Source organism: Hippopotamus amphibius, chromosome 10 (genome assembly GCF_030028045.1).
Source record: "Hippopotamus amphibius kiboko isolate mHipAmp2 chromosome 10, mHipAmp2.hap2, whole genome shotgun sequence".
Lineage (NCBI taxonomy): Eukaryota > Metazoa > Chordata > Mammalia > Artiodactyla > Hippopotamidae > Hippopotamus > Hippopotamus amphibius.
Genome location: NC_080195.1, coordinates 29195258 through 29217519, shown reverse-complemented (window position 1 = coordinate 29217519; position 22262 = coordinate 29195258).

Below are 22262 nucleotides of genomic sequence, written 5' to 3'. Positions count from 1 at the left end.
CCGGATTCCTCTCCACATTAGGCCAAGCCGGTTTTTTTTTTGGTTTGTTTTTTTTTGTTTTTTTCGGAGCAGGTACCAGCGAGTTGCAACCGTTCTAGCCCTCTGCTCCCCTTCCCTGTAGCCGCGCTGAATGAAACATCCTTTAAATGTGCAGATTAGCACCGTTACGTCGCTAATCAGCAGTCCCTGCTCTGAATTGCCCTTTTTGCTTTTCCAGGAGCTTTGGCCTTTGAGGTCCCCACAGCACCATAAAGTAGATTAAGAAGGAATTATCTCAGTGTTAGTGAACAAAGTCTAGGTACACTGAGGTGCGAGGGTAGCAGTGGATGAAAGCCGTCTTGTCTCTTCCTTCAGGTCGGGAGCTTAACTGCCTTGTAACTGGTGCCGCTCCGCCCAGGGGCTTGTGCTTGCCAGTGTCTCCCCACTAGACTGTAAGTTCCCTGAGGGCGGAGGCTGCGTCTTCCTCAGCATCCCCAGCGCTGAGGTGCTCAGTGTAAAGAGACTGCTGCACAGTGGAGCCAGGACCAGCATCCAGACCTTGTGTCTCCCAGCGCGCAGCCTGCACTGGTCCGCGGCATCACATTGGGGCATTTCTAATTCAGCCACTGAAGTTATTTAGGTCGGAGAAGAGGGTGCACTTAATTACAGCCTTCGGTACTTGGAAAGCGTTTACATAGGGAAGATGGCAAGCTGGTGGCGGTGTTGGACGGATTTAGGACACAGGAAAAGGAAAGTGTAGGTTTTCCAGGCATGGAACTGGCCGATTTCCAACCCTGTCCCTGCCTCCTGGGAGTTTACTCTTGGTGAGTTTGTGTTGAGATGTTTCATTATATGTTAAGCCCACAAGTGGGCTGCTTGGCTCTGCCTGGGAACTCTCTGCCCATCTCTGTAAATGAGGGTATCTCCTCTCCTCTCCCCACCCTGTCACTGCAAATCCCATGACTTACCCTCCCCCCCAACTACACACACATTGTTCACACAAACTCGGCCAATTTCCTGATTGATCCTATCAGAACATGAGAGCTTTTTCTCTCCATGTGCAGTGATAGATTTGGCCCTAACACACTTAATAAAAGGTTTCTTTAATAGTTCACACTTAATAAATGTTTACTTAATGGTTGAGTGAATGAATAAGAGAAATGGAAATATTGGGTTTATCACCCCAAGGAATGGGGTGATATACAGATAAAGGAGTTAAATTAGTTGTCATTTAAGAATTTCCTGACTGGGACTTCCCTGGTGGTCCAGTGGTTGGGAATCTGCCTTCCAATGCAGGGGATGCAGGTTCGATCCCTAATCAGGGAATTAAGATCCCACATGTGGCGGGGCCACTAAGCCCGCACGCCATCACTCCTGAGCCCACGTTCCACAAGTAGGGGGAAGCCTGTGCGCCACAACGGAGATCCCAACGAAGATCCTGCATGCCGCAACTAAGACCTGCCGCAGCCAGAAATAAAATAAATATTTTTTAAAGAAAGGAATTTCCTAACTTAAACTTTGGAGTGACCTATGAACGAAAGTGGTGGGATTTCGTTCTCGGGAGGCTTTTTACCAGGTCTCTGTTGTATAGTTATGGCCTCGCCTACAGCCATAACTAAATGATGATCTAACATTTCTGAAAACTCCTTCCTTAAGAGACCCATGATTTTTATGTCTCAATATCTGAAATTACCAAGGAAGTAAGTCTGTGAGGATTTGTTTAACAAAAGTTAAACAAATGTGTCTAAAAATCCATTTTTGAAAAACTTGCGGTAGATCAAGTGCAGATACCCCACAGTCAGACAGTGTGGATTTAAATCCTGGGCCACCACCTCTCCCCCAGCCTCTTATTAGCTGTGTGACCTTGGGAAAAATGACTTTGTGCCTCAGTTTCTTCATCTGTAAAATGGGGGGTGTCATGGTATGAACTTTATAGGACTGTTGTGAGGATTAAATGACAAACCAAGAAAAGCAAGTACAACAACGTTTAGCACATTTTAAGCATTCAGTAATCATTAGCTGTTGCTGTTTTAAATAGGAAGTTCCCTAAATATGTTCTTGCCTTTTTGTGGATTCAGATTATTAATGTGACGGAAGGCGGGAGAAGGATGAGCTCTAAATTACATGGTTTTGAGTTGTAACCAGATGAAGGCTTATCAGAGGAAGAGATAACAGGCTCCAAAATGTTACCTCCAAAGATATTTATGATACAGATTACATAAAGCATTACTGAATGTTTCCCACATACCAGGCCCTGTGCCTTTCTTATTTTATAGACTCTCTAGCTCAGCCCTTTGAGTTCAACTCCATTTTAAAGGAGGAAGCTGGAGCTTAGAGAAGTTAAGGCATTGCCCAAAATCACAAAGCATGTAAGTTGCCAAGGCAGAATTCAAATGACCCCAAGTCTATTTCTTCATTATAGTAAATGAATTAGAAAATGACGCAACTTAAAGCAATACATACACACCACATTTCTTTCATATGTAACCTTTCAGGAATGTAGATCAGTGGTCAGAAATTGCAAAACTTTAAATTGGGCTGGTTCATTTTGCAATTGGAAGTTGAAGCAGGATTTAAAGAAAATATTTGCGCCACGTCCGTCTCATCTCCCAATCTCTGAATTGCTGTTCAGTCCTCCAACAAGCTAATTGTTGGAGGGATGCCATGCCAATGCTGGAAGAGACCCCTTCTTTCACAATTAGAGTCCTCTTCATCAATAACCAGTTTCGCCCCAAAGCAACCAGGCAACTCTTAACATCTTTGGCTTCAGTCCATTGATATGACAAGAGTGGAGGTTGCTGGAAAAAGTTTTTGTTTGATTTTGATTTTTCTTCTTTATTTAATGCCCTAAACAGAGAAGAGAGGTCATCTTTCAGAACATTTGATCCCAGTAAGATTTTGGTGAGCTTGGGGGAAGAGGAGTGAAGAATTATATCCTTAATTATTAAGAGGGTTACTCAGAACTTTTCCAGATGGCAAACCTAGGACTGGTGTCTTATAATAACACGAGGATATTTGCTTGGGGCTAAAGATGTTTCTTCAAGGGAGTTCTGTAAAGGGATCAAAGAGGAACCATGAAAACAAAATTGAGTTGGAAATCAGTTGGAAGTCCCCTAGAGATCATTTTGTGATTATATGTTTGTACAGCTTTATTGAGGTATAATTGACATATAGTAAAATGCACATAAAGCGTACAATTTGATAAGTTTTGACATCTGTATATGCCTGTGAAACCATGACCACAGTTGAGATAACGAACACATGCATCACACCCCCAAATTTCCGCATGCCTCTATGTAATCGTTCCCTCCCAGCCCTCTCTGTGACCCCCACCCTCTAATTCCCAAGCAACAACAACTCGTCTGCTTGTCATTCTAGCTAACTTTGCATTTATAGAATTTTATATGAATGGAATCATGTAATATGTACTCCTTTGGGGGGAGGGGGTTGTCTGGCTTTTTTTTTTTTTTTTACCCAGAATAATTATTTGGAGAGTCATCTATGTTGTTGAATAAAGTTCATTCCTTTTCCTTGCTGTGTAATATTCCACCCTACAGCTGTACAACAATTTGTTTTACCCACTCAGCTGTTGATGGACATATACATTGTTGTCTGTGATTTTAATCCAATCCTTTTATTTCACTCATGGAAAAACAGAGGGAAAAGTGTAGGAAGTCTTCCGAGAGGGCGCTTGGTCAAGGTCCACAGAGCATTAGGGGAGTGAGGAGAAAGCAGCCACATACCCTGGGAAACTATGCCAGGGGACCTGGTGGTGTGAGGTGTGGCTTGGCTTGGCTTGCCTGGGGTGCTCCTTCATTTGACTCTTTGGATCCATAATAATATTAGGAATTAAAAAAAAGAGTTTATGATAGTTGGTCTGCATGTACGAGGGTGAGTCAAAAATTATCTCCACTCCGGTTATATTAAAACTTCTCTCGGCCGCACTGTCTAATCAGCACTTTCCGTTCAAGGCTACTGTCTCCCCAGTCACTGCTGTGCAGGTGTTGAACATGTTACATCAGTTCATTTGTAACTTTGGTGCGAGCAAAAATGCATGCCCCACTTGCGATTTGCATGAACGAAGAGCAGCGTGCAGTGATTCGTTTTTTGTGGTCGGAGGGTGTGCATGTCCACACACTTCTGCCCACACTGTAGACACTCTACAAAAACTTCAGTTTGAGGTGTTAAAGCATCCTCCCTATAGTCCTAATCTTGCTTCATCAGACTTTCACCTGTTTGGTCCCCTGAAAGCACCCCTATGAGGACGAAGATTCACTTCTGATGAAGAAGTGAAGACAGTGGTGCATTCGTGGCTCACAGCTCAGCCTACAACACTTTTTAATGAGGGAATATGAAAGCTTGTTGACAGATGGACAAAGTATACTGAAAAGCAAGGAGATTATGTCAAAAACTGATGTATTTGTCTTTTCTAAAAGTTAATTAAAGTAAGGTCTACAGCCAGAGCGGGGATAATTTTTGACTCACCCTTGTATTATCCATACATCTCTCTGCATCATCAATAGACTCCTTTCTGCCATACCCTCCTGGTTTTCCTCGTTCATGTCAGAATGTTCCTATTGTAGTCTCCATCACCAGTGCATCCTCCTCAATCCCCCGGCACTCTCTCCTTGCTCCCCTGCTCTTCCCTTCTCCTTCTGGAAGGTCTCTCGTGTTCTCAGTCTTCTCATTATGGGGCTGTTGATGACTCTCCCAAATGCATATCAATAGCTGTGAGTTATGGACTAGCACCAGCATCTCATTGGATGTTGGATGGAGAGAAACCAATGGTGTCTCAAATTGAACTCAAGGTTTCCCTCCAACACACTCCTCCACGAAAGGCATCACCACGCACTCTACCATCCAAGCCAGATGCTCTGCCTCTATCTTAACCTGCCCCATCCATTTAGTTATGAAGTTCTGGTTATTCCTTGACCCTGTACCCTATTCTTTGTGCACTGTCCTAGTTCCAGCTTCATCACTTCTCACTTGGATTGTTGTAAGAATCTAATGTCCGTGACTTTCTTACTCCACCTTGTAGCTTAAATCAGAGCGCCTTCCACACTGTGCCCCATGTGATCTTAAAAAACCAATTATAGGTCTCCTAGAGAAAAAAATGTCAAATCTCTTAGCTTGTCATGTAAGATCTTTAATGATGTGGTCCCCCACCTACACCTCCAGCTTTTATGATTATTCTGTTTTTTGGGTTTTACTAGATCAGCTCTTACTCATCCTTCAAGACCCTTCTACATGATGCTCCTCTGGGTTTCCATAGCATCCTGAGCTTTCTTCCTGTGTGGGATTCGCTCTAATATACTGAAGTATCCTGGTTACATGTCAGTACTTCTCATAAGAATGTATGCTCCTGGAGGGCAGGGGTTTCATTTTATTTATCTTTGTGTATCCCACGCCCAGAGTGGGAGATTTTATTTATTTAATTTTATTTTTTAAAAGATTTATTTATTTTATTTATTTATTTTTGGCTGCATTGGGTCTTCGTTGCTGTGCATAGGCTTTCTCTAGTTGTAGCGAGCGGGGGCTACTCTTTGTTGTGCTGTGTGGGCTTCTCATTGCAGTGGCTTCTCTTGTTGCAGAGCACAGGCTCTAGGCTCTCAGGCTTCAGTAGTTGTGGTGCATGGGCTCAGTAGTTGTGGCACACGGGCTTAGTTGCTCCACGGCATGTGGGGTCTTCCTGGACCAGGGCTCAAACCTGTATCCCCTGCATTGCCAGGTGGATTCTTAACCACTGTACCATCAGGAAAGTCCCCAGAGTGGGAGATTTAGAGGTGCTAAATTATTAATAATTTAGAGACGCTAAATTATTCCTAGCACATAATAGGGACTCCATAAGTGTTTGTTGAATAAAATAATAAATTACATTAGCTCCTTTGATCCTTATAATAATCCATGAGGACAGGCTCACTATCACCCCATTTTACAGATGAAGGTATGCAAGTTAGAGAGTTAAGTCACTTCTTCAAGGTCATGGGCAGATCCTCTGATGGTGAATGCAATGCACTTCCTCCCTCTATTTGTGAATTTGGAAAATGTCAATGTATCAGGAGGGAAACTTAGTTCAACATTTTATTGACCACCTACTAACTGTAAGTCACAATCCTGAGTGATGAAAGCAAAGAAGAAGGGGAGACGACTTGTACCTGTTAAAGTTCTACAGCTGGGTTTCTTAACCTCTCTACTGTTAACATTTTAGGTGGGATAACTTTGTTTTTGTTTGTTTGTTGTTGTTGCTTTGGGGGCAGGCTGTCCTGTGCATTGTAGGATATTTAGCAGTATCTCTGGCCTTATCCCTCGATGCCAGTAGCAATCCCTTCCCTTCCCCTGCCAGTTGTCATAACTAAATATATCTCCAGACACTGCCAAATGTCCCCTGGGGTGTGTGTGTGTGTGTGCACACATGTGTGTGGTGACAAAGTTGCCCCTGGTTGAGAACCATTGTTGTACAGCAAGACTTAAAAAGGGGGGATTGAGAATGACAGCAAGCTTTCCAGGCATCCTGATGTGGGATGGATGTTGTATCCATGAGGTGCTGTACGGGCTGAGAGAACACGGGCGTAGAGAATGGGGTAGATGCTATGAGTGTGCACAGATGGAAGCAGAGACCAGGAAGGGTTCTGGAGGAACATGGAAGATGGGGGGGCTATAGCTGGGGGGTCCTGGAGAATCTGTGAGGATTCAAAACCAGTGGCCACTGGGCAGGAGAGGGAGAAACATTTGTGTATATGCTTGGAATGTAGATCTCAGCTCATCCTACTGAAATGAATTCCAAAGAGGGAACTCACTTGTTCTTCAGAAGATCAGATGTGGGGAGAGGCCCGGCTGTAAATCCTGGAGGGGAGGACTTTAATGCCACTTAGAAATCAAGCCTGAAACACCTATAATGTTTGTCAGTTCACATTTTAGTGTTCTTGAGTAAGTGTGCAGGGAGTAGGGGATGAAATATGGCAGGTATTTGATTTAAAAAGCCTGGCCAGATTTAATGTCCTGATAAAATGTATTAAATCTTTTAAGGTTTTAATGAATCTAGTATGTGTTTCATAAATCAAGAACTCTGCTAAGCCGTCTCCTGGTTTAATAAGAGTAAACTCGGAAATTGCTCTGAGCAGAAGCAAAATACATTTATATCACATTGAAAAGTAATAGATTTTTAAGCTGAGGGGGTCTTTCTGGGCCTTTTAAGCTGTTTGCTTATTACATTGCTCCAACTCCTTCAAATATGAAACCCCAGGCAAACACGTGCTTAACCGTATCAAGATGTGAACTAGCACAAAGCAAAAGATTATTTGGAAGAGAGCAGAAAACAAAGCCAGCATTTCCTGACCCGGAGACTTGGACTTCGGACCAAGTTGGTTTTTGCACTGAAACCTGGCTTTGTGTATCTAGGCTTAAGGTGGTTGGTTCAAAATCATTAGCCACTGTTGTTAAACCTCCTTTCCGAAATTCCCTCCCTCCTCCATCCTCACCCCCTCAACACATTTGCTGGACTCCAGTGGTGAGCGTGTAACACACACACTTCTTGGGTTTTACAGCTCTCCGGGGAATGGTTTGTGAAGGTCGCTGGTGGGATTACCCAGAGCAGGCTTCAGAAGCCTCTTCCCCTTGTCTTCAACCTAAAAGCCCCAAGGTTTGCTTTTCTTCCTTTTCTTCTTTCCCCAGGTTCCCCCAATTCCACTGCTCCAGCTCCAGCAGGGGCGGGGAGAAGGCCTTAGGGGAGTGAGTGTAACAGATGGGTCTCTCTGAGCAGGCTGGGGATGCGGAACCCCTGGTACCAGCTTCCTTTGTGGATGGGGCAGGTTCTGGGTGAGATGGTGGTTCAGGGCACTGGGGGGAGGTGGTGTTGGAAGAATGAAGTGGGGGCGGTGGGGCTGGAACATTCCAGCGCACAAAAGCTGGCAGGCCTTGTGAGCTCTGCAGGGGAGGGAGCCGGCCGCGTAAAGCTCAGTGTGGAGAAGCCTGTCCAACCTCATTAGCTGTCACGGGCAACAATACTGATCTGGCAATAAAGGCGATTCCAAACCTGTTGGTCATTAATCACCCGCCTGACAGTTGCGAATGGAAGTGGAAAAACCTCCTCCCCCCTCTCCCCTCCCCCTCCTCCCCGGGCCCAGCTCTGGGGTTTCGAGTTACCTCTCGGTATATATGGAGTTCGCTGCTGGGGGTTGGTCTCTTCCCCCTCCACTTTGCAAGAGGCCGAGTTCAGCGTGGACAGGCCACAGGCTGGCCAGAGCAGATTCCGGCGCAGGGACGAGGGAGCGAGGAGGTGGCGGGAGGCGCCCCGAGGTCGGCCCCCGGGGATCCAGGCTGGGACCTGGCCAGCGCGTGGGGTTGGGGAAGCCTGTCGTCAGCGCCCCAGCCCCATCTTTCCACACCCTCCCCCTCACTCCCTGCACCGCGTCTCTCCCTCTTTCAGCCACCAAGTGCCAACATATTTCCCTTTCTGTTCCTCTCCTCCTCTTCCCACCCCCCACCCTCCGGGCTCTCCTAAGCAGAGCTCAGCTTGGGAAAAGCTTTCATCTCCACCCGTGACGCCCTGCTCTGAGTGTAAGCCCCGTGTCCTTTCCCGGGGGCACTCGCCTCATCCCTAACCGTGGCATGTGGCGACAGGCGACTCTGGGTGACAGTGATAAGTTTGTGCGTGGGAGGTGCAGGCAGTGGGCGGGGTGAGAGGACCGGCCGGCCTGCACCACCGCCCCCTGAAGGCAGCTCGTGGGAAGTGCAGCTGGGCGGCCTGGTCCGCAGAGGCAGAGAGGGACCAGCGCAGGAAAGGTGAGGCGCCAGGCCAGGGGAGGACTCGCCAGCTTTTCAAGTTCCTGGCCTGCTCTTCAACGCACTTGAGCCACGTGACCTTTTAGAGTGAGGAGGTGCAACTTATGCTCCGTTTCAGAGGATGTGGAGGGAGGAGGGGTGTGAAGAATTAGCCAGGAATTTCTGAAATAGCAGCCTCTTTATTCGAATCCTTTTTAGCTCTTCGGATGCGCAGGCGTAAGAGAGAGTAAACCGAATGCTAAACCCTAGGACGCGGAGAAACTGTAACATGAAATTTCAAGTGGTCTAGGTTATCCTCTAGGTTCGCCAGCCTTTCTGAATCGCACGGGTACAGACTGACCTTGGCCTGGCCCCTGCTTGCCGGTGCTGCCTGTTCTGTCCCCAGCTGACCCACCCAGACCACGCTGACACAGATGAATTCCCATGACCAACTAATAGGAACAAAATGGAAAAGGACAGATATTTAGGTCTCTTTCATAATTTTCTTTACACCCCTTTTTCTTTATTTCCTTCTTTTTTTTTCCCCTAATACTGTGGTTGTTCTTACCTCTACCTACACGTTAGAAACACTTGGGGAGCTTTTAAAAAATAGTGATGCCCAAGCCACATTCCCTGATATTCTTATTGAGAACATTGGTCTGGGATGAGGGTCCCCACATGGAGATACCTTTAGGTGATTCAAATCTCAGGTGTGCTGAGAACTATGGGTGTAATATCTTCACACTCATCAAGTCAGTTTCCACCGTGGTATCTTTGCTTTTGAGTTTCCTCTGCCTGGAATGCCTGTTGACCGACCAACTGTGCCGCTCACGTCAGCTGCTTCCACTGCACAGTACCGTCTTATTTGAAAGATGGAAGAAGCAAAAGATGTGGTCCCGAGCTGGGGAAATAACACATATTATTAGAACATAGCATTTCTATTTAAAGATGAAATGGTCTGATACCTGATGTAGGTGCTATCAGAGCTCAGAGGAGAGAGAAGTCGGGGTGGGAGGCTGGAACAGTCATGGAAAGCTGTGTAGAGGAAGGGGCTGGGCTGAGCATTGATGGGTGGTGGGGTTCGGGGAAAGGATCAGGGAGGATAGAGGACTTCAGGCAGAAGGACGACATGAACATGTGAGTAGAGGCTGAAGTGATCAGGGCGTGTGCTGGGGACAAGGAGAGGATTTGCTCGACTAGATAGAAAGCTCTGCCCTTCCTCCTCCTTCAGCCTTGCTCTCAACCCTGCCATGGTTCCTACAGCATCACCATAGATTCCACTTCATCATGAGTTGTTTTGTACTGTTTGGTCACTTTCATGCGTGTGTCTCTAGATCTCACCATCAGATTTGTCAGCAACTGGAAACAGGGACTATACTTATATAAGTTGGGACCTGTCATTCCATTCCATTCCATTCCATTCCATTCCATTCATCATATATTTATTGAGTGACAGTTCTGTGCCAGTTCTCGGCTTTTGGGATTCAATCAAACAGACAAAGACCCTGGCCCTTCTGAGCCTGAATTCTCGCCAGGGATACACACAACAATAAACGCTATAAATAATATACAGATAAATTACATAGTCTAGTAAAAAAGAAAAAGGAGAACGGGGTAAGGGGTATCGGGAGTGAGTGTGTGTAGGTGAGCGTGCATGTGTGTCTGTGTGTGCGTGTAGTTTACTAAGTGGAAGGTATTAAATACAAGGCATTATTAATAGAGGTATTAAATACAAGGCCAGATGAGGTCTCATTGAGCAGGTGAGAACTGTGCAAAGACTGGAAGGAAATGAGGGATTTGCCCAGAGGATCTCTGGGAGAAAAGATCTCTAGACAGAGAAAAGATTTCTAGAAGAAAGCTGCTACATTGGAGCATGCCTGGCATTTTGAGTAGCTGCAAGGAGGCCACATGGATGGAGCCCAGTGATGGAGAAGACAGCGGTGGGAGAGGAGGCCAGAGAGGGAGCAGGAGCTGGACCACATCGGGGATCAGAGCCACCGTATGGACTTTAGCCTCTACTCTTAGTAAGATGGCAGCCCTTGCAGAGTTTCAAGCAGATGAGTGACATGACCTGAGTGATGTTTTTAGAAGACCTTTTGCACGGTTGGGTAGAGAATAGACAGTGGGGGTTAGAGGTGGGGCACAGGCAAGGGTAGAAGCCAGGAAGTCCATCATGAGACCAGTTTTTAAAGACACAGCTGAGCTCACGCAAGTCAGTGGAAGAGAACCTTCACAGCATCCACATGAGAAGGCAGCACCTTATTCCTATGTGCGGTTGAGAGCATCATTATAAGATGCTCATTATTTAGATTTTTGACCTGACTGAATAAGCCAGGCCATCCAGCTTGGCTTCAAGAGATGTTTCTTAGGACTTCCTTGGTGGCACAGTGCATAAGAATCCACCTGCCAGTGCAGGGGACACAGGTTCAATTCCTGGTCCAGGAAGATTCCACATGCCGCGGAGCAGCTAAGCCCATGCGCCACAGCTTCTGAGCCTGCGCTCTAGAGCCCCCAAGCCACAGCTGCTGAGCCTGTGTGCCACAGCTACTGAAGCCCACATGCCTAGAGCCCATGCTCCGCAACAAGAGAAGCCACCACAATGAGGAGCCCGCGCACCACAATGAAGAAGAGCCTCCACGTGTCACAACTAGAGAAAGCCCGCATGCAGCAAGGAAGACCCAACGCAGCCAAAAAAAAACCAACAAAAAAACCCCCGACGTTTCTCTCCCTTAATCAACACACACAGCTTCATCATTGCCAATAAAGTATGTGACGGGCTTTGAAGATGGTTTTTAAACAGTTCCAAAGAGTTTCGAGCAAGGTAAGGGAATAGAATTAATGTATGTCATTCCGAAGTAACCATTTTGGGTGGGACAGTACTTATTTTGATGTCTAAGTCCTACGTCTGTTAAAAAAAATTCTGTTACTTTATAGTATTTCTTCCGTATCCCCCTTCTACTGAGCAGGGCTTGGCACTTAGTAGGCAGTATGCTCAGCAAGTACTTGGGGAATGGAATTGAGCCTTGGGCATGCTGGTATGTGCTCATTTGCAAGACAGTATTAAAAATTCCATTTGAATTTCCAAATCCAGCTAATTTTAAGCGGGCAAACTATTTTTTTTCCCTTAAGAGAAGTGAGACATGCATATTTAAAAGAGGTTCTTTACCTTTCCCTGCTGAGAAGCAAAGGTGACCACTTTCTGTTCAGTTTCTCACACGTCCACTGACATGAACACGCAGGCAGGAGCATAATCGGTCTGTCACCTGGTCAGCAACATTGTTGAGTGGCTTCTCTGAGTGTTGGTCGCAAAATAAATACAAACGAATCAAAAGAAATAGAAACCGTCAACTTTGCCCTCATGTTGCTCCCAATCTGTCGAGGAAACCACGAACCATGAAGACAATAGGACATTTACAAAGAAACAGGCTGATGGGCGATTCCAGGAAGGGTGGTTCCTTTCTGCAAAATGTGTGTATATCATTGTACACTCCTCAACGAAGCATAACGTTGGTGATTCCTGGCCCCGTAATAATCCTCTGAAATAAATCAGTGTTACAGCTGCAAAGAACCCTCGAGATCATGCATCTTATCCAATCCTCTCCCTCTGTGAGCAGGAAATTGAGACACAGGTATGTGAAGTGCTTGGCTCCTGGACACCCCCAGGGAGCAGGTGGGGCTAGAACCTGGTCTCTGGGCTCCCAGTTCTTTCCTACAAGTTCAGAGTGGGGTCAGGCTCCAGGATCAAGGTCATAGGAGCATTTGATGAAGCTGGGGGAGAAGCTTGATTTGGCAGGAGGAGAAAGAACAAGGCAGTGCGGGGGTGGGGGTGGGGGGAAGGTCCCTTATGGTTTGTCTTTCAAAGACAAGGGGTCCAGGCAGGGCAGAGGTGCTCATTCATCTAAGGGGTTTGGAAGGTGGGGTCACAGCAGAGGGAACCCTAGGCCCAGAGTCACAAGGGAAAAACATTAGCTTTTGATTATTATTTTCTGAGGCGGACCCTCCCACAGCTAGGGTGGCTGGAGCAGGGCGGTCGGGGAGGTTAGGGATGGCCAACGGGATGAAGGCTGGCTGGGTGGTAATGACACGGCGGAGGCCTCAGTGACGAGTGGGATCCCTCAGCATGGGGTGTTTCGGTCTCCACCACTGGGCTAGAACAAAGACCCCAGACCCGGGACACCCATGGGGGAGAGTCACCTGGTCCTGTGACCCCAGCCCGTCAGCCCCCAGCGGGGATCAGCTGGGGGTGAGCTCTGCAAAGCCACCCAGCCGGGGTCTTCCTTCCCTGCTGTAGCAAAGTCATAGGGACCCACCCAGCCGGCTCTTTGCTCTGAATGGAAAAAACTAATAGGATCCACACTGATGATTCTCTGCCGGTTCCGGCCGTGGTTCACAGGGCCCTGGGGAGTGAGATGGGTTTGATGTGGGGAGCCCGGGTCTCCTTTGGGGTGAGCAGCCCTGTGGGCAAATGTCAGGGGACTTGCGGACACCAGGTTCCTGGTTCTGCGTGTGGCTTCCTGAGCAGGGCATTTAGAGCAGTGCTTCTCAAACTTGTCGGTGCAGCAGACCTTAGGGGTCTAGTTCAAATGCGGATTTAGAGCCATTGGTCTGGGGCAGGGCCTGAGACTCTGCATTTCTAACGGGCTCCAACCCATGTCATGCTGCTGGTCTTCCGCCCTTACTCCGAGGAACGAAGCTTTAAAGGGGAATTGATGGGAATTCAACTTTTCAAAACTCTCACCTGGAGAACAGCCTGCCCTGCTCTGTCTACCTGAGGCCCGCGTCTTTCAGACCGCTTTGCATATTCCCTAGTTTTCTAGACATTTCCAGCCCCTCCTCTGAACCGACCCCTCCTCTGAATGCTGGTGGCACCGAGCACCCGTGCTGCTCATCTGGCCTCAGCATCCACGGTCCAGGCTGTTCTTCTCTGTCTACTGGTTATTTTCCCCAACGCGATCGCCAGCTACCCGGGTTTTCCCTCCCTCCCTCCCTCCCTCTGTCCTGGTATAGCCAGGATTCCGTGAATTTGGATTCCTGACTTGATCTACCCTTTTGGAGACAGAATCTCCCCTCCTGTGCCCTCTGTCACCTTGCTCATTTGGCCCCAAGAATCCTTGCTGGGCACCGTCTCTCTGTTCCTGTTGCCTGGGACCCTGTTTCTAGAACAATTGGATGGATTCTGTTCCTCTCCTAAGAGAGGGTTGAGTTCCGGAATGGGGGTAAGAGTTCTGTCTTGGCAGAGGAGGGCCCTGCTGGCCCAGTCAGGCGGCCAAGGGACCATTGATCTGAGTCCAATGAAAAAGTGGCTTCTCGGGAGCCCTGGACCCAGGCCCACTTCTAGACAACTTCTTCTTTCAATGCGCTTTCATGTGTTTTAACTTCACAAACATGCCAGTTTCCCAGCTGCCCCTGAGAGACAGCAGCGGTGGCGGTGGCGGTGGCGGTGGTGATGATGGTGGTGGTGGTAATGATGGTGGTGACCACAGCAGGGGTCAGATGGAGAGGCCGGTGGGGAGGGTGGGCTGGGGGGTTTTGCTGTATCCGAGACCTTTCTGTTGGGGCTGAGGTGATATTGTGGCTCTGCAGATACAGTCATACGGGCTTTCTCCTCGACTCTGGTGACGACACAGGGACATGTTAAAATACAGACGTGCATATAGGGCGAGTTCACATATAGTCTTACCTCTTTCTTCTGTCCTTTATACCTCCCTCTCTCTTTCTCTCTCTCTCTCTCTCTCACACACACACACACACACACACACACTTAACCAATTAAGTCCGTCGAGCGCTATTTGCGGATGATGGTGTGGAATTGTGCTGGAGTCGTGTCCGGCATCATTAAATGTCAGCATTAACAATACGGCACTTGGCAATCAGGCCGCTCTGTGGCTGTTAGTCATTAATCACCATCTGACAGTCCTGAATTGGAAACGAGGAGCCTGTTCACATGTGCTCCGTGTACCCAGTTACCCTCTAGGTAACTTTTCTTCAACTCCCTGCCTGCGAGGGCCTCTGTCCTGGCGAGGGGGCGGGGGTCATTAGGCTGAGTCCCTCTCCTCCTCCCACCCCCCCCTTTCTCCACCCCCCACCCCCCACTGCGGAAAGAAGCTCGGATCCTAAAAAAACAGGGGGGAGAGGAGCGTATTGTTTTTGGCCTACCCTTTCACTCTTAGGCCTGTTTTGTGTAGACTTGTTTTTCTATTCTGGCCCAATGGCCAGGAAAATTCTTTTTCTCCCTGAAGAAATTCTGAAAGACAGCAGGGAGCTCGGTTCTGTTCCAAAAGCTGGTGGGGTGAGTTTGTCAAGTGCGTCCTCAGGTGTGGACCCGGGTCTGCTAGCTGGGGGGACTTGACTAATTTCGGGGATGGCTTCCAGCAATGTGGGTCTGGATTTCCGCAGGTCTTCTGGGTCCCTCTGCAGAACTGAGAGGGAGGAATGTTTTCTCCTTGGGGTCCAGTCTCAACACCTCTCTATATCCTTATTAATTCATTCGTGGATCCCAGAAATATCTGCATGCCCGTTGAGTGCCAGGCATGGACTGGGCACACGGGCTACAGCGATGGACACAGGCTCCTTGTGATGGCGGCTTTGAGTGGGTGAGACGAGGGCCAGAGAGAGAAGCTGTGTCACCCCAGGCTCGCTCTCTGAAGGGGAGCCCTCCTCCTCTGCACTCTTGGTGAGTGAGCCGCCTGGCGGCCAGCTCCTCCCAGGGGCTCGAGCATCTGGAAAAACAGTTGTGTTCTAGAGCTTTCCTGACTGGGCTCCCCCACCCCTCTTACATCTCATTCCCTGCAGACCCTGCTCTCCGCCTGCCCAGGTGGAGGCTCTGCCCACACAGGTGAGCACTGCTGTCATCAGAGGGTTGGCTTCTCCCTCCATCACTTTTTTTTTAAATTTTATTTTTTGAAGAACTTTTATTGTGATACAATGGATATACAATAAACTGCATGGATTTATTTATTTATTTATTTATTTATTTATTTATTTATTTATTTAAAGCTCTTTATTGGAATATTATTGCTTTACACTCTTGTACCAGTTTTTGAGGTACACCAAAGTCAATCAGCTGTATTTATACACATATCCCCATATTCCCTCCCTCCCTCAACTCCCCCCCACCCTGCCCGTCCTGGCTCTCTAAGGCATCACCCATCATCGAGTTGATCTCCCTTTGTTATACAACAACTTCCCACTGGCTATCTATTTTACAGTTGGTAGTATATATGTCTATGCTATTCTCTCACTTCGGCCCAGCTTCCCCTTTGCCTCCCGCCCCCTCAACCTCGTGTCCTCCAGTCCATTCTCTGCATCTGCATCCTTTTTCTTGTCTTGTGACTGGGTTAAACTGCATGTATTTAAAGTGTACAATTTGATATTTTTTTTCTTATTAGTAATGTATATATGTCAATCCCAATCTCCCAATTCCTCTCACCCCCACCCCCATCTTCCATCCCCCACTTCCCCCCTTGGTGTCCATACGTTTGTTCTCTACATCTGTGTCTCTATTTCTGCCTTGCAAACCTGTTGATGTATACCATTTTTCTATATTCTGCATATATGTGTTAATATACGATATTTGTTTTTCCCTTTCTCACTCACTTCACTCTGTATGACAGTCTCTAGGTCCATCCGTGTCTCTACAGATGTCCCAATTTCGTTCCTTTTTACAGCTGAGTAATATTCCATTGTATATCCTCCATCACTTTCAAGAGCACACGTTATGATTTTTTTTTTTTTCAGAACTTAGTTCTTTAACTCCAAGGAATGAGTTGAGTGGGGGGAGTTCAGCCACTGTGGCGAGTTGGTAGAGGAAGCAGGTCACTGATGGCCCAGTTTCCAGGTGGGGCTTCTCTGCCTGCCTTGAGGGTTTGCTGCTCCAGCCAGAGTTCCCAGGATGACAGCCTTGCCCCCAGGACCACCCCTCCTGTTCTGTGCTGACGAGAAGGAAAGTTTTCTGGAGCAGCTGGTCACCGGGCATTGGTGGAGGGCGTGCCTTCTTTCTCTCTCCCCTGGTGGCTCTGTCTTTTCTCCCTCCTCTGAGTTTCCCCCCACCTCGGTCTCTTCTCTCACCCAGCTGAGGACTTCAGTTCAAAGACGTTGACAAATGTTTTAGCCCTCTATCTGTTTTCCAATTAAATAGAATTCTGGGACTTCCTAGGTGGTGCAGTGGTTAAGAATCTGCCTGCCAATGCAGGGGACACGGGTTCCATCCCTGCTCTGGGAAGATCCCATATGTTGCGGAGCAACTAAGCCTGTGTGCCACAACTACTGAGCCTGCGCTCTAGAGCCCACGAGCCACAACTGTTGAGCCCGTGTACCATAACTACTGCAGCTCCAATGCCTAGAGCCCGTGTTCCACAACAAGAGAAGCCACCACAATGAGGCACCTATACACCACAACTCTGCTAGCCACAACTAGAGAAAGCCCATGTGCAGCAACAAAGACCCACGCAACCAATAAATAAATAAATTAAAAAAAAAATAGAGTTCAGCAAGGTTCTACCAATTGTCCATCACGTACCTGGTGCTGTCCCAGGCACGCAGGGGACACGAAGATGAACAAAAGATCCTCCTCGCCCTTAAGGAATTTATGGACCGGTGGAGGGTGATGAGGGGTCCTCACACATAGAAGGAATAGAAAGAAGATAAAATAAGGGGCTCAAGGGATTCAGAGTGAGGGAAAACCACAAGTGGTTCGGGTCAAAAGACCAGTGAACTTGTGAGGAGGGGGAGGAAAGAGGCACTGGATGGAAAGGTGTGTGCAGTCCACTTTGTGATGGACCTGAATGTCAAGTGAAATCTTTGGCCTTGGGTAGATAAGGCCTATGAGTTTCCAAGCGTAAGAAACACACCCTTGCATATTTCATTAAAAATGTATCTTTTAGGAAGAGAGAAGGCTGAGTTTCCCCTCAAGCTTCACACTCCCGGCAAGAATCTTGTAATTATAGATTGATTTGAGTGAGCACCAGTTTCATTTTTGTCTCCATCAGCAGCTGTCCAGGCCACAGTGCTGGGAGCTAGAAAAACCTACCCTAGGGTGTCCCTGTGACTCCCTGGAGAGGTCCTGGCAGCAACAGATCTGCCTCTGCCTCTCTCTGGCTTGTGCTAGTTTGAAGCCCTGCCTTGCTTCTGCAGTGGGTGGTCCCTGGACGGTGGTGCTCTCTCTCCACACCCTTGACATCCAGTCTCCTTCCAACTCATCTCCCTCCTGGTTCTTCCAGGGCTCAGGCTGAATTTTTGGAGGCACAGCTACAAGGGGAAGTGCCCTCGTGACAGGAGAATCCAGCTGCCGTCCAGGTGTGGATTTCACAGCCTGAGACACTCGCCCCTCTTCACCTGCCTGACCCCACTCAGCCTTCAGGACTCGGCTTCAAGGTCACGTTCCCAGAGAGGATCTCCCCGACCTTAGCTCTGAATGATGATTCCTTGTTACCCTTTCTGTACGCATTGCGAAAGAATTTGTCATTGTTGCTACCACAGTTTATAATTCTATGTTGATTTGTTTAGTTTTTTTCCTCCCTGTGAGCTGCATGAAGGCAGGCGCTGAGTGTCTTTTTGCTCACAACTGCATGCCCGGAGTCTAGCCCCGTGCCTGGTGTGCCGTAGATGCTCAGGAGAGGATTCGGAATGAATGCGTTGTGTCCATCTGGTGGCTGGGTGATCTCAGAGCTGGTTGGACATTTATCCAATTGCCTGGGGGGAGGTAAACCATGGGATTTCTCTCTCTTTTCCAGAAGGAAAGGGTGAGCAGAAAATGGGGAGTGAGCGGCTGTGAGAAAGAATGAAGTACTGCGATTTGCAGCAACATACATGGACCTAGAGATGATCATACTAAGTGAAGTCAGTCAGGCAGAGCAAGACAAACACCACACGACATCACTTATGTGTGGAATCTAAAAAAAATACAAATCAATTTATTTACAAAACAGAAACAGACTCACAGACTTAGAGAACAAACTTAAGGTTACCAAAGGGGAAAGGGGACGGGGGAGGGATACATAAGGAGTTTGGGGTTAACAGATACAAACTGCTATATATAAAAGATAAACTACAAGGACCCACTGTATAGCACAGAGAATTACATTCATATATATATGTGTGTGTGTATATATGTATATATATATATAACACTGTCACTTTGCTGTACACCTGAAACTAACACAACATTGTAAATCAACTCTATTTCAATTAAAAGCATGGGGAGTGAGGAGAGTCGTCATGGCTTGGCGTACTTGGGAGCTCTCCCTCATGGTCTCCCATGGAAGGCGCTTAGCCTGCCCCACAAGAGATAGTGATGATGGCCCTGGTTCCAGGGACCAGCGTCTCCTCTGATGGAGTCCCCAGACACGGGAGTCTGGTTTGAAAAAGAAATCTGTGGATGTTCCAGAAAGAACCAAACCATTCCTGACCCCAACCGCCCACCACCAGTCTGTTCTTGAAGGATTCTGAGCTTGGAAACCCCAAAGAAGTTTTGGGGACCATTCTCTTGCCCTACCTGTAATGAGCCCCAGTCTGCTGGGGTAACAGGAGAGCAGAAGGGGAGGGGAGAAAATAGAGTTTAGAGCAGGGCTGGCCCGAGGTGAGCAGCAGCAGGGAAGCATTACTGTTGGGGGGTGGGTGGGAGCACACCCCACCTCCTCTTTCCCGACTTTAAGGGGTCTACCTGCTGAGTGGGCTTGAGGATGTGAGAGCTGGAGGAGGCAGGGGAGAGGGCGAGGCCGTCAAGGCACGAGGGAGGGAGGGGAGGCTCTTGACCTCAATGGTGGTCCTCAGCCAGGGCTGGTACCACCCCCAGGGGCATTGGGATTGTAGAGGATAGTTTTAGGTTGTCTCCACGACTGGGGATGCTACCAACAAGTAGCGTCTTGAGACCAAGGATGCTAAATCTTCTGCCCTGCACGGGAGGGTCCTGCCCAATAAAGAATCGTCTTGTTCCAAATGTCCCCTCTGAGAAACACTGAGATAAGAGAAATATAAGGACTTTGATGCTTAACTCTTTGCAGTGTAAGATGCCCCATCGTTTCTGTTTCCAGAGCCCCTGAAACCCATGGGGAAAAAGAGGACAGGCCCACCCCTGCCCACGGGGGCGTGTGATACAGTGCTCAAGGAAAGCTTGGGTCACTGCCTCTTCACCCCCTCTTGGCAGCCCTCCACACCCCGCCCCCTCCCCACCCCCAGGCCTGCAAAGCTCCCCAGCAGGCCCTGCGTGCCCAGCTAGGCCTCACCCAGCTGTGACATCTAACTTTTTCCATATGCTGGGCTGATCCTGCATCCGAGACGGGAGAAACGGCCGAGAGATGCGGGGCTAGAGGTGGGTGTGGGCGGAGGTGAGGGCTCGTGGTGGGGATGTCCAAGGGTTTGGGGAAAGGCTTTTGGGGGGGTGTTGCAGGGAGGGGGCGGTGCTGGGGGAAGTCGAGGGCCACAGGCTCTCTGGCCTGTTGGGAGGACGGCTGTTGGCATCCGGAGAAATCCAGCCAGAGGAGCCAACCCTCATTAATCATCCGGGCGGCTGAACTGCCAGCTCTTTTCAAGATCTTTCAAGAAGGGTTTTCACCCAAAATAGAGTTGAAAATGTGCTGGGCCCTACTCAGAATCTCATCAGTCTGAGCATTATGGAACGTGTCGGGCGGGCTGTGACGGACAAGGCGCACTCTGTTCCAGGGGTCCTGACTCCCACAGCCTGTCATATCAAGCGCCTGATCAAATTTGACAGCTTCATTTGTACCTACAGAATAGATAAAAGGCGCTGTTCATTGAAACAAATGGAGGGGAAGCGGTGGGGGAGGGATGGGAGGGGAGGGGGGAGGGGGGCGAGTGTGCGTGTGTTGGGGGGAGGAGTGGCATCGGGGGAGGGGTGGGGGAGGGTGGTGGTTAGGGGCAAGGGGTGCCAAGACGGATGCTTCCAAGAACAGTTTCTCCTCCAGCACCCCCAGAGAAGGCAGTTGGATCAGGGAAGACAGGTGAGTCTCAGGATGGGGATGGGCGTGGGGACCTCACCTGTCAGGGTCGCCATCAGGAGGCTCCCCAGCCCCTCCCTGTGCTCTGGGCCCCGAGGCTGTAACCAGAGTCAGGCAGGTGGGCCTGGAGCAGGAGACCCCAGGGTGGGTGGCTGTGACCAGGCCACCCGGGGCCAGCAAGTGGGAGGCATGTCTCAGCTGTGAGCCCCGCGCTGAAGCTGGCAAAGAGCCTTCCATTCCTCTGGCTGCCGCCCCTTCCCTGGGCTTTGTCTGTACTGAGGCTGTCACCCCTTTGACTGGGCTGCTGGGTGGCCCCAAGCAGTGACTCCCTTAAGTTACATTTACAGGTGTCTTTGTGTTCCCGGCAGATGGCCGCTGGTCGGCGTGGGCTGGAGGATGTCCCCAGTACACCTTGCACAGTCCGGCTTCGGCTTTGCTCAGGCTGCCCCACTGGCCTGGAAGACCCCCTCCTTCCTCCTCCGGGGACTGAGTGAACAGATGAGTCCTCCCAGATCCCAGGCCGCTCTAAACGCCTGGCACTCTCCATGGCTCCCCTTCATTTGTTAATGTCATACTTTATTTCATGTTACTATTATGTGTTTGTCCTGGTTCTACTATACTGCAAGCAGTTTGACGCAGGGGGTCGTGTCTTACACATCTTCTGTCATCTGATAGCACTTAGCGTACTTAGCGGGTTCTCAAGAAGTATTTCCAGAAGAGATTCCACAAGGCTCAGTCGTGACATCAGAAAGTGTGCCTGGGATCAGGGGATGTAAGGTTCCTTTCTGACCTATGGTCTTTAGAGGAGAGGGTCAGAGATCAGCAAGGCTCTGCCTATCCTGCCCCCACCCACCTGGGGCCTTTGGAGGACTTAGACAAACGCCCCCTTCCAGGCTGATGCAGCCCAGGTCAAGTGTCCTGGGTGGCCACGGGGCCCCCTCAGGCGCTCTTGGCTGGATGGCTCAAGTGGCAGGAATATAGGTTTTTGGAATTGGGTAGACGTGGTAGGGATCTTGCCTTAACTGCTTCCTGACTTTGTGACCTTGGGCAAAATGTGTTCAAGAGTAGACTCACTGCAGAGAATGGATGCCAGGATTATCATATAAAACCTTGAATGGAAAGTACTTAACACAGTGCCCAGCATACAGCAAGCACTCAATAAATGTTAGAGAAGGAAAAAGGCCATGTCTGGTCCTGTTGCCCAGACCTTTTGCTTTGAACTTAGAAGACATCCTGATGACTGCACTTGTCAGGGACCATTGATGATTATTGCTTTGAATTAATCCTTAGCCTTTAGTTAAGTTTCACAGATGGAAGCTTTGCTGGAGGCCAACGCATAGAAGGTCTCACCCTTCATGTAAGGAGGGGGAGTTAACATGCTGCCTCAGGACTACAAGGTATGTCGAAGGTCACGAACCTCTTTGAACTTCAGGGTCTCACGTCCCTGGGGTGTCTGGACTAACTGTAGTGGGGTCAGCCGTGTCTGGCTAAAGTGGTCCATCCCCGTGCCTATTTCCTATGATTTCAAATGTAAACTTTCTCCAGGTGAACAGGGCTCTGTGGATTTGC